This window comes from Bidens hawaiensis, unplaced genomic scaffold (genome assembly GCF_021521415.1).
Source record: "Bidens hawaiensis isolate Kalapana, Puna unplaced genomic scaffold, B.hawaiensis_p1.1 tig00000978_1, whole genome shotgun sequence".
NCBI classification, from domain to species: domain Eukaryota; kingdom Viridiplantae; phylum Streptophyta; class Magnoliopsida; order Asterales; family Asteraceae; genus Bidens; species Bidens hawaiensis.
In genome coordinates, this window is record NW_027491058.1 from 861,489 (window position 1) to 875,042 (window position 13,554).

The 13,554-nt window shown below is 35.7% G+C and overlaps 2 pseudogenes across 2 annotated transcripts; both read right to left on the bottom strand.

Annotated features, from left to right (window-relative positions):
• Positions 1–320: 320 nt before the first annotated feature.
• On the bottom strand, positions 321–5,761 carry LOC143549166 (G-type lectin S-receptor-like serine/threonine-protein kinase At4g27290; annotated as a pseudogene). The gene is made up of 8 exons (XR_013138097.1): positions 4,567–5,761; positions 2,070–2,161; positions 1,863–1,997; positions 1,616–1,773; positions 1,321–1,531; positions 980–1,217; positions 711–861; positions 321–608 (listed from the first exon to the last, which is right to left on the bottom strand). The product of XR_013138097.1 is annotated as a G-type lectin S-receptor-like serine/threonine-protein kinase At4g27290 (transcript).
• A 3,306-nt stretch (positions 5,762–9,067) lies between these two features.
• LOC143550224 (G-type lectin S-receptor-like serine/threonine-protein kinase At4g27290) lies at positions 9,068–12,215 on the bottom strand (annotated as a pseudogene). The gene is made up of 7 exons (XR_013138289.1): positions 10,804–12,215; positions 10,590–10,724; positions 10,342–10,499; positions 10,047–10,257; positions 9,728–9,964; positions 9,466–9,616; positions 9,068–9,361 (listed from the first exon to the last, which is right to left on the bottom strand). The product of XR_013138289.1 is annotated as a G-type lectin S-receptor-like serine/threonine-protein kinase At4g27290 (transcript).
• Between the last annotated feature and the right edge of the window lie 1,339 nt (positions 12,216–13,554).

A 13,554-nucleotide genomic window follows, 5' to 3' on the forward strand; every position in this document is an offset into this window, starting at 1 on the left:
GTACTTCTTCCCTTAATTTATGTTTCAATTTGAGATTTGGCTTTTGTCCTACAATTGCGGCTTTTGTTTCTGTTCAAAATCAAAGATTAAAATTCAACAAAGTTTACTATTTAGTCTTATTGGTTTTGTCGATCCTAAAAAGTGAACGCCACCATCCATTATTTAGAGGAGTTTGGACTGGATGTGCTACAAAAGTGATAATCAGAGTTCTAATGTTTTGACAATGCTGTTAGCTGACACAACTACAGGTACACAAAGATGGAACAGTTTAATTGTGACAAATACAATTAACAACCATAAAAAAGCAGTACATCAGCTTGCTAACGAGGATACAATAGTGTTATCACGCTTTCATCAAATGAGGAATCGGAGTCGAGTTTGGTATTCTCCTCTTCTGTAAAAAAAGCAGGTTGTTTTGGTGGAGGCAAAGCACCGTCACTTACAAGCATTAGAAGTACTGATAGCATAGTTGGCCTATCTTTTGCATGATGTTGTACACATAATAGTGCCACATGTATTGATCGTATTACTTCTTGGACTACACACGAGGCATGTAAAGATGCACTCATGCGTTCAATAGACCTGCCTTGTTTGTAAAGTCTCCATGCCTACATCATGCATAATTCATACTTAGTATATATCCTGAAAGGATACTATTTAAATGAAGCATGTATCGCGATATTGGGATTCAGGCCAGCAAATTAACTTACATGTCCAAGAAGGTTGTCACTATGATCTTCATGAGAGAATTCTCTATTTTTCTTACCACTCACTATCTCCAACACCAGAACACCAAAACTAAATACATCTAAGTTTATAGAGAAATGCCCGTGTACCGCGTACTCCGGAGAGATATAACCACTGCAGCATAGTAGATAACAAAAATAAAAACATGTTAGTTTCAGTTTTTGTTTTTTCGTTTTATGTGGAAAAAAGGTTTTTATAGTAATATGCAGGATCACATTAGGTGGGTTCTTACTATGTCCCGACCACTTTCTTTGTCTTGGCAGTGGCATCATGTCCTACAAATTTTCTAGCAAGGCCAAAATCGGATATCTTTGGATTCATGTCACCATCCAACAATATATTACCTTCCTTGAGATCTCTGTGAATGATTTGAACTCGAGAATCTTGATGTAGAAAGAGAATACCACGAGCCATTCCGTATATGATACCAAAGCATGATGGCCAATCAAGCATTGAACTTCTTGCTTCATCTGTGCAATTTGTAATATCAGACTGTGTGTGCTTCTAATATGTGTCAATCTAATAACATATGCAACTACATATTTAAACGTGAAATCTTAAAGAGGCTAATACCAAATATAATTGTGTCCAAGCTTTTATTGGCCATGTACTCATAAATCAAAATCCTTTCATTTCGATGGATGCAGTATCCAAGAAGCTTCACAAGGTTCCTGTGCTGAAGTTTGGATATAGAAATGAGTCCGTTCTTGAATTCTTCAATTCCTTGTTGAGATGTGTCTGACAGCCGTTTCACAGCCACTTCTTGTCCATCTTCCAACACACCCTAAAAGTTATAGTTTTAAGTCTTATATTTCTGTGCAATTTGCATTATGCTTTGCATCGAATTGAAGAAGATTCTGCTAATTACCTAGTAAACGGGACCAAAGCCACCTTCTCCAATCTTATTGGACACACTGAATTTATTTGTGGCCTTTTCCACTTTATATAAGCTAATGAATGGTATATCACCAAGAAGTTGTATCTGGACACTTGCATTCTTTTTATCTAGGGCATATTCAATGTCTCCTAACGAAACATATGCCCAATTACTCTCCATTACATAAATTCTAAAAACATATTGTTATAAACATGCATAAATGGCTTGTTTGTGTTACCTAGATCTTTCATCTGAATCCTTTTCTTTATATTTCTCCAAGCATAAGCGACCATAAACAGAAGCAGTGCAGCTGATGAAAACGATAAGACCCTGGTGATTATTGTTTTCCTTTTGTTGGAAACAGACCGGTGACCTTCAATTGGCAAACAGTAAGTAAGCTAGTTTTAGTAGACAAAGATTTAAGGTAATGAAGAGACATATGTACCTGCTAACTCAGAGGCTGCCACTCTTATGTAAATATTATGACATGCTTCATACTCTTGAGTATCCATTAACTCATCAAACCATAGCAAACATCTGTTGGAATAATCCCGATGTCGTTAAATATCCCGTTAGTTTAGTTTAACTTTGTTAAATAGACAGTTAAGAAAGTTAGGGTGTAAATTGTAATTAGTTAATAGTTTGTGTAAATATTGTAACTAGTTAGAAAAACAAACGAAGCGTTGCGTTCATTCAGGAACCATCGCGACGGTAGAAATTGTAACCGCCGGTGGGTATAAATACCACCACCGGCTATCATTGTAATTCATTCCTTTCAAGACAAAATCAATAATATATATAATCGTTCGTATTCAATCGTGTTCATATATTTCGTTTAATTTCTGTCATTTGTGTTAATCGATTCTGAAGACCATCAAATTGGTATCAAAGCAAGGCACGAAGAACACAATCGATTCCCTGTTTTCAATTTTGCCAACCCTAAATCGAAACCCTAATCACCTGTTGAAATCAAGAACGAAATCACATTGGAAAACATACCTTTGTTTTGTTCAAAGCATCGATCAAGAGTTAGAAAACTAATCGGGAAAACGTAAAGGGGTAGCCGGAATTGTTTGCCGGCAGTCTCTCAGGCAACGTGGTGTGAACCCAGAATTGTGGAAAAATCAAGACAAAGGGTTAAAATACAATTGATATTAATATATATTAATAATAATATTAATCTTTGAAATTTCAAAGGAACTTTAAACGTGAATAAGAAAGTGATAAAATTAATAAGGAAAAGTGAATTATAAATTATTTAAAAAGAGATGTTTTTTAAATAAATTAAATAACTATTAAACAAGAAAAAAACAGATCAAGAAACAGGAGGTTCAACATTTTCGATTCAAGAAGTAATTGGTCGCAGGCAGTTAAGCAGTGGTGTGATCAAGCAATCGAAAGAACCAGGGGGCTGTTTTCTAGCAAGTTACAGGAGGTCAGAGATTCGATCCAGGAAGAAATTTATCAAAAGCAGTTTAAGCAGAGATTTGATCAAATCCAGTGGTGACCGAAAGACCAGTGGGCTGTACTCGCAAGTATATATAATTCAACCGAAAGCAAAAGTAAAAGTTGAATAGTGACACATCAAGTCATATCAAGATTGGGAGAAGGAAGAAGACTCAATCAATGGCTAGCAAGAATAATGAATCCGTAAAGGAAGAAGGACCATCAATGACGCTACAATGCCCAATTTTGAGTTCAACAAATTATACAATTTGGACAGTAAAGATCATAGCAATTTTTGATGTTCATGGAATCTCGAAGGTACTCGAGGAAGAAGATGCAGTTGATGCTAAGAAAAATAGAATGGGTATTGCATATCTCTTTCAAGCAATGCCCGAAGAAATTGTTCTTCAAGTTGCTCATCATAAGAAAGCATCAGACATATGGGCAGACTTAAAGGCTCGTTTTGTGGGAGCAGACAGGGTTAAAGAGGCTAGATTACAAACTCTTGAATATGAGTTTGAAGCCTTGAAAATGAAAGATACGGACACTATCGATGACTTCACGGGAAAAATTAGTCAACTCGTGTCACAAGCTAACAACCTTGGATCCACAATCGATAATAAAAAATTAGTCCGAAAACTACTTAAATCTGTACCAAAGAAGTACATTCAGATTGTTGCTGCAATTGAACAATTTGCAGATTTGAATACTATGTTGTTTCAAGAAGCCATTGGAAGATTAAAAGAATATGAAGAACGCATCAAAGAGTCAACCAATGAAGAAGAGAAATATAATAAACTTATGTTCACCAACACATCTGGAAAAGAAAAGTTTAAAGAACATAAATGTAAGCATTGTGGCAACTGGAGTTCAAACCAAGAAAACTTTTGACAAGGCCGGGGTAAATGTTGTTGGTCCGGGAAAAGTAAAGACAGTGAACAAGCTCATGAAGACAAAGGCCATGGAAGGTTAGGCGAACCTATCCGTGAATATAAAAGTCATGTGAGATGCCATAAGTACAACGAGCTCGGACATTATTAAAGTGAATGTCCAAAATGGAAGGATCAGGAGGCTCATCTCGTTTGGAGTCAAACTACACTACTATGAAGAAATAGCAAGTCATAATACAAGATCGAGATTAAGGGGGTGATTGTTGGAATAATCCCGATCTCGTTAAATATCCCGTTAGTTTATTATAGTTTAGTTAAACTTTGTTAAATAGACAATTAACAAAGTTAGGGTGTAAATTGTAATTAGTTAATAGTTTGTGTAGATATTGTAACTAGTTAGAAAAACAAAAGAAGCGTTGCGTTCATTTAGGAACCATCGCGACGGTAGAAATTGTAACCGCCGGTGGGTATAAATACCACCACCGGCTATCATTGTAATTCATTCCTTTCAAGACAAAATCAATAATATATATAATCGTTCGTATTCAATCGTGTTCATATATTTCGTTTAATTTCTGTCAATTTTTGTTAATCGATTCTGAAGACCATCAACATCTACTTCCCCCGTTACTGATATCTAAATTTGTATAAGTAGTACAATTGCATTTCATTCTGCAAGCCATTTCACATTCTTCAAGGGTCATGGACATTATACCATGTCCTTTGTGTATCAGGTACTTTGACTCCTGTAGTTTTGTGAAACCCATCTGCGTTCACATCTTCGCAATTCAAAGGTGTTTTGCGTTTACACCCACTTGACCAATCAGATGCATCCCACTCTGTTGAATTGATTGGTTCAAAACCAGGCATACAAAGACAAGGTGGATGCTTGTCAATGCTACAACTTCCATAAGGACCACACAATGCAAAAAGATCACAATTATCTACCTTAAGATCCCATACACAATCCACTTTTGGATTCGCTCGAACCACCCTATGAACAACAGAACTTGTAAGTTTATATCTATGATATATTTCTTTCTCATTAACAATAAAATCAGATTGATAAATCGGGTTTGCTTTATCGTTGGGAAAGCCGCTAAAGCCCAGACCATCCCACGGTCCTAGCCTTGATATTATAACTTGATATTGCCACCCAAAAACTTGCGGATATCCGGTTGTGTCTACTATATTACTATACATACATATAGAAGGATCATCAGGACTCTTCCAAGAAATCATATCTCGGCGCAACCCCTTTACCAAGTCCTTCCCCATTTTCATTCTTGGTAAGAATGTGTCACCAGGATAATCAAAACTTTGCCAAATCACATTGTTGTTGGTGTTATTATCAACCTTCTCCCATAAAACAAGATTTCCAGAAGCTGCAGAACCACCTCCCCCGGATTATTACCCCGGCCGGATACCGTTGATTTGGATGACCAGATCATGGTGTTTCCGCCACTAATAATCTCCAGGTTTCCATCACTACTAAGCTTGAACATTCCCGATTTGTCGGTAACCGGAGTTTCCCGGTTAGCAACCCATACGGCAATACAGACTGATATCTTTTTGTAACATATCCCCAAGTATCGGTTCCTGGATTTTCCAAGGCTAAAAAACCCCAATTCAAACATGTTCCCAGAAGAAACAATGGTTTCACCATCTTTAATTGGTTGATATGCATAGAGGGTGTCTTGGGCAGCACAAACTAATACAGTAGATATAAAAGAAATAAGGAAGAATAAACATATGGAATGATCCTCCATTGATGATATAGAGGAATTATCTTATTTTGCATTTTTATTGATCTTTGGAGGGTGGAAAATGATGTAAGGATGAAAGAACGTGCTTTAAGTGTTTATATTGTGTGTTTTACTTGTTTATATGTATCGAACACAAATACTTTGATTGGTTTTATGTTTACATGTGATCGGAGCTTAACGGAGCTTAAAGAAGCTAATTTGGAGCATTCATGGTGGAGTGGAAATGAAATTAATGATCTATGAGATGATACAGAATTGAATTACGAAGACGTGGCCGCAAACGGGGAGGAAAACGGAGTTGAAATGAAGATTTTATGAAGAAAACAGTGTTTTGGCCTAGCAGAGACCGTAAAGCAGAGTTAAGAAACCGTAAGCTACGGTGGCCAGACCGTAGCTTACGGTATGGTCTGACGGAAAATGAGTTTTTGGTGATTTTTCTTCCATATTTAAGGCCCAAAAACCCTAAGGTCGATACCATTCATTCATAATCATTCTTGGGACTTCTTGGAGGCCATCATACACCATCCTAACACCTACCACTCACCACAATCATTCATGTTCTCATCATCTCAACCAAGAATCAAGATCTTCAAGATGCATATGCTAGGCTAAAGCTTTTATGACCATCTCCGGGCGTAGAGTTGTGTTTGTTGTTAGACTTTTTGGTATTTTGAACCTTAATATTGGATTTAGGTTTGGTTAATCATTCGGTTAGTTGAATCTTTACATTTGTTTATGCATTCAACAGTTTTTCATAATTGAATGTTTTGTGTTTTTATCAGTTTATTGATTTGTGGTCATCAACTTTTAGGATTAAGTTCTTTGAGTCATTGGCCCGTTTATCATTTACCATTAAATCACTTACATTTATCAAATCTTAAAACTGGTAATCAATTAGGTTATTATTCATCCAAATCAATTGTTCGGATTAAGTTCTGTCAGTTAGTGAGGTCAAATATCTAGTCTTTTGATTATAAGTGTAATCAATCGAGTTTTCCAAATAGGTTTAACAATTGGTCTAGTCTGCTTCACAACCTGAAACCTGGAGTTTGGTTACTTTTCTCAAATTGTTTACAAACAAATCATTATTTAATCTGCTTGACATCGTTTGTCCATCCTAAATAATTAATTACAAAGTATTAAACTTGATTAGCACTTTCCACTGATTCCCTGTGGATTCGACACCTTACTTGCCTTAGCTAGTAAAGGTATTTTATAAATGTTTTTGATTGACCTTTCGACATCGATCAGAAAACTGAAACCGTTGTAAATAGTTGTTGAAAGTTCTAAGTCCAAGTCAACTGCATGATTGACCATTTGATATGATGACACTTGGGTGCAATCTGATCGTCCAGTAGTATTCATTTTAATACAAAAAATTGCGGTGTACAACAACCTTAAATAGCTATGATTTTTCTCTGTTTTTTTCACACTAGCGTCCGTAGAAATATTTATTAGAATGACATTGCTAAAAGCTATTTTATCTAGAAGGTGTTGAAGCTTGATTTGTATTTTTTTAATCAACATCTTAGACTTTTTCCTATTGAAGTTACATTTGTTTTGAAAAATCCACACTTATGTATATTAAATTCCAGTATTGACATAGTTCAATTTACTAAATTTCGAAGATCATCTAAGTCAACATTGCAGGTAGAGGTCGTGGTACAATAACCTAGAGGTCATAGGTTTGAAACCGATCCTAAGCGTCAATCGCCTTGCTGCTGAGTGAGGCTGATTTACCTCTCATGTGATGGGCTTGGGACGGTCTAGCATGAGCCAGTTTGCATGTCCAGAACAACATGTTTTGAAACAACATTGCAGGTAAAGAAAGGCAATAGTGTTTTACCAATAGTGCAGTTGGAGTCAAACAAAAACCAGAGTCAAGTGAAAAGGGTAGACATGAAAAGTAGGGTGCAATCCCTTGATTAATTCAAATTATATCACACAATTACCACCTCTGTAGGAATTTTAGAACTCAATAATGAGAAAGATAATAAAAAAATGAGAAGGATTTGTGACCACGCAAAAAACTCTTTAAAAAATCATAACTTCAAATATACGTAAAAAACAAAAAATGTTAAAAACAAAATTGTTTCCCCCGTCATTCATGTTTTAAAAAAAATCGACGAAAAGTCACAATACCAAGATTAAAGACACAATGACGAAAATGAACAAAGACACAATTATAACTAAAAAAGACACAGTCAATCGCAAAATGTATCATAATTCTGACCAAAATATAAAACAACATTGAGTAATATAACACAATAAAAAAAGACACAATCAATGACGAAAATAACCATAAAACCAATAATAACGAAAAGGCAAAATGATTTTTTCACTCAACATTGTCTTATTAGAACGAGAAAGACAGTGAAAACATTTGTGTGTTTTTACTTTTTTTCGTTTTTTAATTAAATTTTGAGTTATAATTTATTTATTATTTTTTTTATTGTGAGGTTTTTTTATGTGAGTACAAATCTTCTCATCGTTCTCATTTTTATTTCCCTTTATAGAATAACTTGACACTTACTTTGAAATAGAGATGTATATAATTCTTTTTGAAATATCACTTTGAAATGTTAATGAAGCCCTACTTGCGGTGCGCGCATATAACGTATATATGTGTGAACCCTCGGGTGGGCAAAAGTGAAATTGCACTAATTTTGACGTTATTTTACTAATCTCGTGAAAATAACGTTAAAAGTGGCGGAAGGTTAATCAGGCATCATGTAGTGGCGTTGATAGCTGAAAGACAAGGGTACATGCACCAATCGGCCGGTGTGCCAATGGCTGAGTGTTATGTGCCTTATGTCTAAGGCTTGATACAAAACTACTTTCGAGCCGGGGGTCTCACCGGAAGTAGCCTCTCTATTCCTATGGGGTAGAGGTAAGGCTGTCTACATCTTACCCTCCTCAGACCCTACTATAGCTTTGCTATTGGTGGGATATACTGAGTACGATGATGATGATGATGATGATGACTTTGAAATGTTAATGGATCACATAAATTAGGTACACGAGGACAACTTTTGTCATTTCATCTGGATGAACTATAATTCACTTCTTTTAGAAATCAGAATTGGATGAAAGAAAAAGTTTCAATATATATTGGTGGAGGAAGTCTCTTAGAGAGCGCATCTCTAAATTCAGTGAGGCATAAAATTTTCTATTTAGCTTTAGTCCACAAGATGTCATGCCAAAACAATGATCATATTTTACTATTTGGTCCCGTGGATGGTAAAAAAGGGATTGCCACCATTATTAATTTAAGAGTTTTGAATTCACTGCAAAAGTGAATCAGATTTCTAATGTTAGACACAACTGAAGCAACTTAACAGCTACTGAGGATACAATAGTGTTATCGTGTACTCATCAAGTGAGGAATCGCATTCAAGTTTACAGGTACTCTCTTCTTCTTCTGTGAAAAAAGCAGGTTGTTTTGGTGGAGGCAAATCACTTTCACTAACAAGCATTAGAAGTACTGATAACATTGTTGGCCTATCTTTATCATGATGTTGCACACATAATAGTGCCACGTGTATTGATCGTATTACTTCGTTGATCACACATGAGGAACATAAAGATGCACTCATAAGTTCAATAGACCTGCCATGTTTATAAAGTCTCCATGCCTACATCATACCAGAATTCATATTTTTAGTATATCCTGAAAGGCTGTTATTCAAAAGAAGCATAGATTGCAATATTGGGATTTTGGGACAGCAAATCAACGTACATGTCCTAGAAGGTTGTCACTGTGCTCTTCATGAGAGAATTCTCTGTTTTTCTTACCACTCACTATCTCCAACACCAACACACCAAAACTAAAGACATCAGACTTTATAGAGAAACGCCCGTGTACTGCGTACTCAGGAGATATGTAGCCACTGCAGCATAGTAGATAATAAAAATAAAAGCGCATATTAGTTTATTTCATTTTCTCTGTGGAAAAAAGGTTATAAAAGTATTATATTGGTTCGCATTTTGTAGGTTCTTACTATGTCCCAACCACTTTCTTTGTCTTGGCAACGCTATCATGTCCTACAAACATTCTAGCAAGGCCGAAATCAGATATCTTTGGTTCATGTCACCATCCAGCAATATATTCCCTGCCTTGAGATCTCGGTGGATAATTTGAAGGCGAGAATCTTGATGTAGATAAAGAATACCACGAGCCGATCCATGTATGATACGAAAGCGTTGAGGTCAATCAAGAATTGCACTTCTTGTTTCATCTGGTAATTTTAAACATTACTTGATTTGTGTTCTATAATGTGCCAATCTGGTAAGAAATGCTACAAATAAATCGGTTCATACCAAATATAATTGAGTCCAAGCTTTTGTTGACCATGTACTCATAAATTAAAATCATTTCATTTCCATGAATGCAGTATCCCAGAAGCTTCACAAGGTTCCTGTGTTGAAGCTTAGAAATAGAGATGAGTTCATTCTTGAATTCTTCAATCCCTTGTTGAGATGTGTTTGGCAGTCGTTTCACAGCCACTTCTTGTCCGTCTTCCAAAACACCCTAACAGATTAAAGTTCAACTTATATATTTCTGTACAATCATCCATACGCTTAGCTTTTTATTAAAGAAGAATCAACTAATTACCTTGTAAACAGAACCAAAGCCACCTTCTCCAATCTTGTTGGACACACTGAAGTTATTTGTGGCCTCTCCTACTTTATATAGGCTAATGAACGGTATATCACCAAGAAGTTGTGTCTGGATACTCGCATTCTTTTTATCAAGGGCATAATCCATGTCCACTATAAGAAAATATGGCCAATTACTATATATTACAATAATCCTAAAAATTATTCTTCTATAAACATGGATAAATGGCACATTTGTGTTACCTTGATCTTTCATCTGCAGCCTTTTCTTTCTCTCTCTACACGAATAAGCTACCGCACACAGAAGCAATGCAGCTGATGAATACAATATGACACTGGTGACAACTCTTTTCTTTTTGTTGGAATCAGGCTGGTGACCTTTGATCGGAAAACAAAACAATACTAGTCAGCTTATTTTAGTAGACAAATAACAAAGGTTATGAAGAAACATGTGTACCTGCTAACTCAGAGGCAGCCAGTCTAATGTAAATATTATGATCCGCGTCATACTCTCGTATATCCACCAAATCGTCAAACCATAGCAAACATCCACTTCCTCCATTTCTGATATCTAAATTTGCATAAGCAGTACAATTACATTTCACTCTGCAGGCCACTTCACATTCTTCAAGTGTCATGCTCACGTTATACCATGCCCTTCGTGTATCCGGTAATTTGACCCCAGTAGTTTTGAGAAACCCATCCGCATTCACATCCCCACAATTCAAAGGCGTTTTGCGTTTACACCCACTTGACCAATCAGACACATCCCATCCTTGTGAATTTCTTGGTTGAAAACCTGGAATACAAGTACAAGGTGGACGCTTGTCTATGTTGCAGCTTCCGTAAGGACCACAGGCTGCAAAAAGATCACAGTTATCTACTGCAAGATCTGAATACACAATCCACTCTTGGGTTCGCTCGATCCAACGCATTATCCGTGTCCTGCCATCCCATGATGAAATCATCCTTTGAACAACTGAACTTCTCAGTTCATATGAATAATATATTTCCTTCTCATTAACAACAAACTCAGAGGCATAAATTTGGTTTTCTGTTTCAATAGGAAGGCCACTGAACCCGAAACCATCCCATGGTCCAAGTCTTGATATTACATCTTTACCCTGCAACTCGAAAACTTGTGGATATCCATTTGTGTCAAATATATTACTATACACACCTGGTGAAGGATCATCAGGACTCTTCCAAGAAGTCGTCGACCGCTCTATTCCTGTAATCAAGTCCTTCCCGAATTTCATTCCTGGCAGAAATGTGTCACCAGGATGATCAAAACTTTGCCAAATTTTATTATTATCGTCCCTCTCCGAGACAACAAGATTTCCAGAATCCAAAAGCCGCAACACCACCACCGAATTATTACTCCGCCCGGATACCGTTGATTCGGATGACCAAACCATGGTATTGCTGCCACTTAGAATCTCCAAATTTCCACTGCTACTGAGCTTGAGCATACCGGATTTGTCGGTAATCGGATTGTCCCTATTAGCAACCCAAACAACAGTACAGAGTGATATCTTTTTGTACCATATCCCCAAGTATCGGTTCTTGGATTTTCCGGGACTAAAGAATCCCAGTTCGAACATATTTCCAGCAGCAACAAGAGTTCTGCCATCTGTGATTGGTTGATCTGCATAGAGTGTATCCAGGGCAGCACAATCTGATAACAGTAATGATAAGAGAAATAAACAAGAGTGCACGTAAGGAGCAATCATCTTCTTTCTCATTTTTTATTGATCAAGAAGGCTTGAAAAACTGAAAATCACATTAAAATAGTAATAATTTTAAAATAGCTGAGACTTCAAACGGTTGCAATTTCTAAGTCAAGTAAACGGCGTGATTGACTTTACTAGTTGAACATTTGACTTTATCGGTTGAATAGTTACTGTCATTCAATTAAAATATTAACAATTTTTAAAAAACAAAGTGGTGGTGTAAATCAAAGATAAAATTCACAAAACTATTTTTTTAGTCTATATTAGATGAGCATTTTCGGCATCGGTACCTATCTGGCTTCGGTACCAAATTTGGTATCGATTTTGTACAGTCGGTATCGAATCTATACAAAGTTTTTAGTTTTCGGTATCGGTAGGGTACCAGTATTTCCTGAATTTTGCACGAAATACCGGTAGCATAACGGTATCGAACAGAAAATTTCGGTGCCGGTACCGGCCGTACCAAATATTTTAAATTTTCGGGATCGATACAGGTACATCCCGAGCTCACCCCTTGTCTATATGTTGTGGTATAACTAAAAAGTGTAATAACGCAATGTAATAACGCATTGTCACGTTACATCACGTAGGCAATAGGCCTTGACTCACTCACTCTTTAACTATCATGTGTTAGGATATTTTTGCCCATGAGAAAGCCCAACAAATTAATCGTTCATGGGTTTTTATCATTATTATTGTTTTAATAATAAAAGGAAATGCACAGTACACACAAAATTATATTTGTGATTTGGTTTGGGCTAACATGTCCACTAATTTTGGAGTGGTGGCTTTGAGTTGGGCTTCGGTCCACGAGAGAATACAAAATAAAGATTATTTGGGTTTGTTTTCTTGTAGAGCACATCATCATTCAAGCCGAAATCAAAGCAAGTATTAATAGAAAACTTGAGTTTTCTACCAGAATAGTGTACTTAGAAAAAATATTTACTAATTTATAGTAGTTTTAAAACTATTTACCAAACTGGATATTTTCTTGAAACTTGTTTTTCTCTCTCATATTTTAATTGGATAAACCAAATTCTTAAATTAACATCTTTTTAAACATATAATTTTATCCATTAAAATATTATTTTAACACCAATTTCCTCTTCCATAATTAAGAATAATTCTATTATTCTATTAATGTTATGAATATATTAATTTTTATGGTTTTTTCTTCAAGTTTTCCTATCCTATATATACATCTCATTGTACCTCCTTATATTACACACATAATTATTGAAATCTCCATCTTTCTCTCTACATCTCTTCTTCACATGTTTGACTATTAGGCTTGTTTCAAAACAATTAATAGTTTTCTTTTTATTGTTCACCGTAATATTTGCCATACACATAGTATTGTAATAAAATAATATTAAATTATCTATTAATTTATTTCAAACACACTGTCACAACATTCAATAGTATTGGTTCTAAACTTAAAATAAGTTTTCTAACATTTAAAAAACTAAATACGA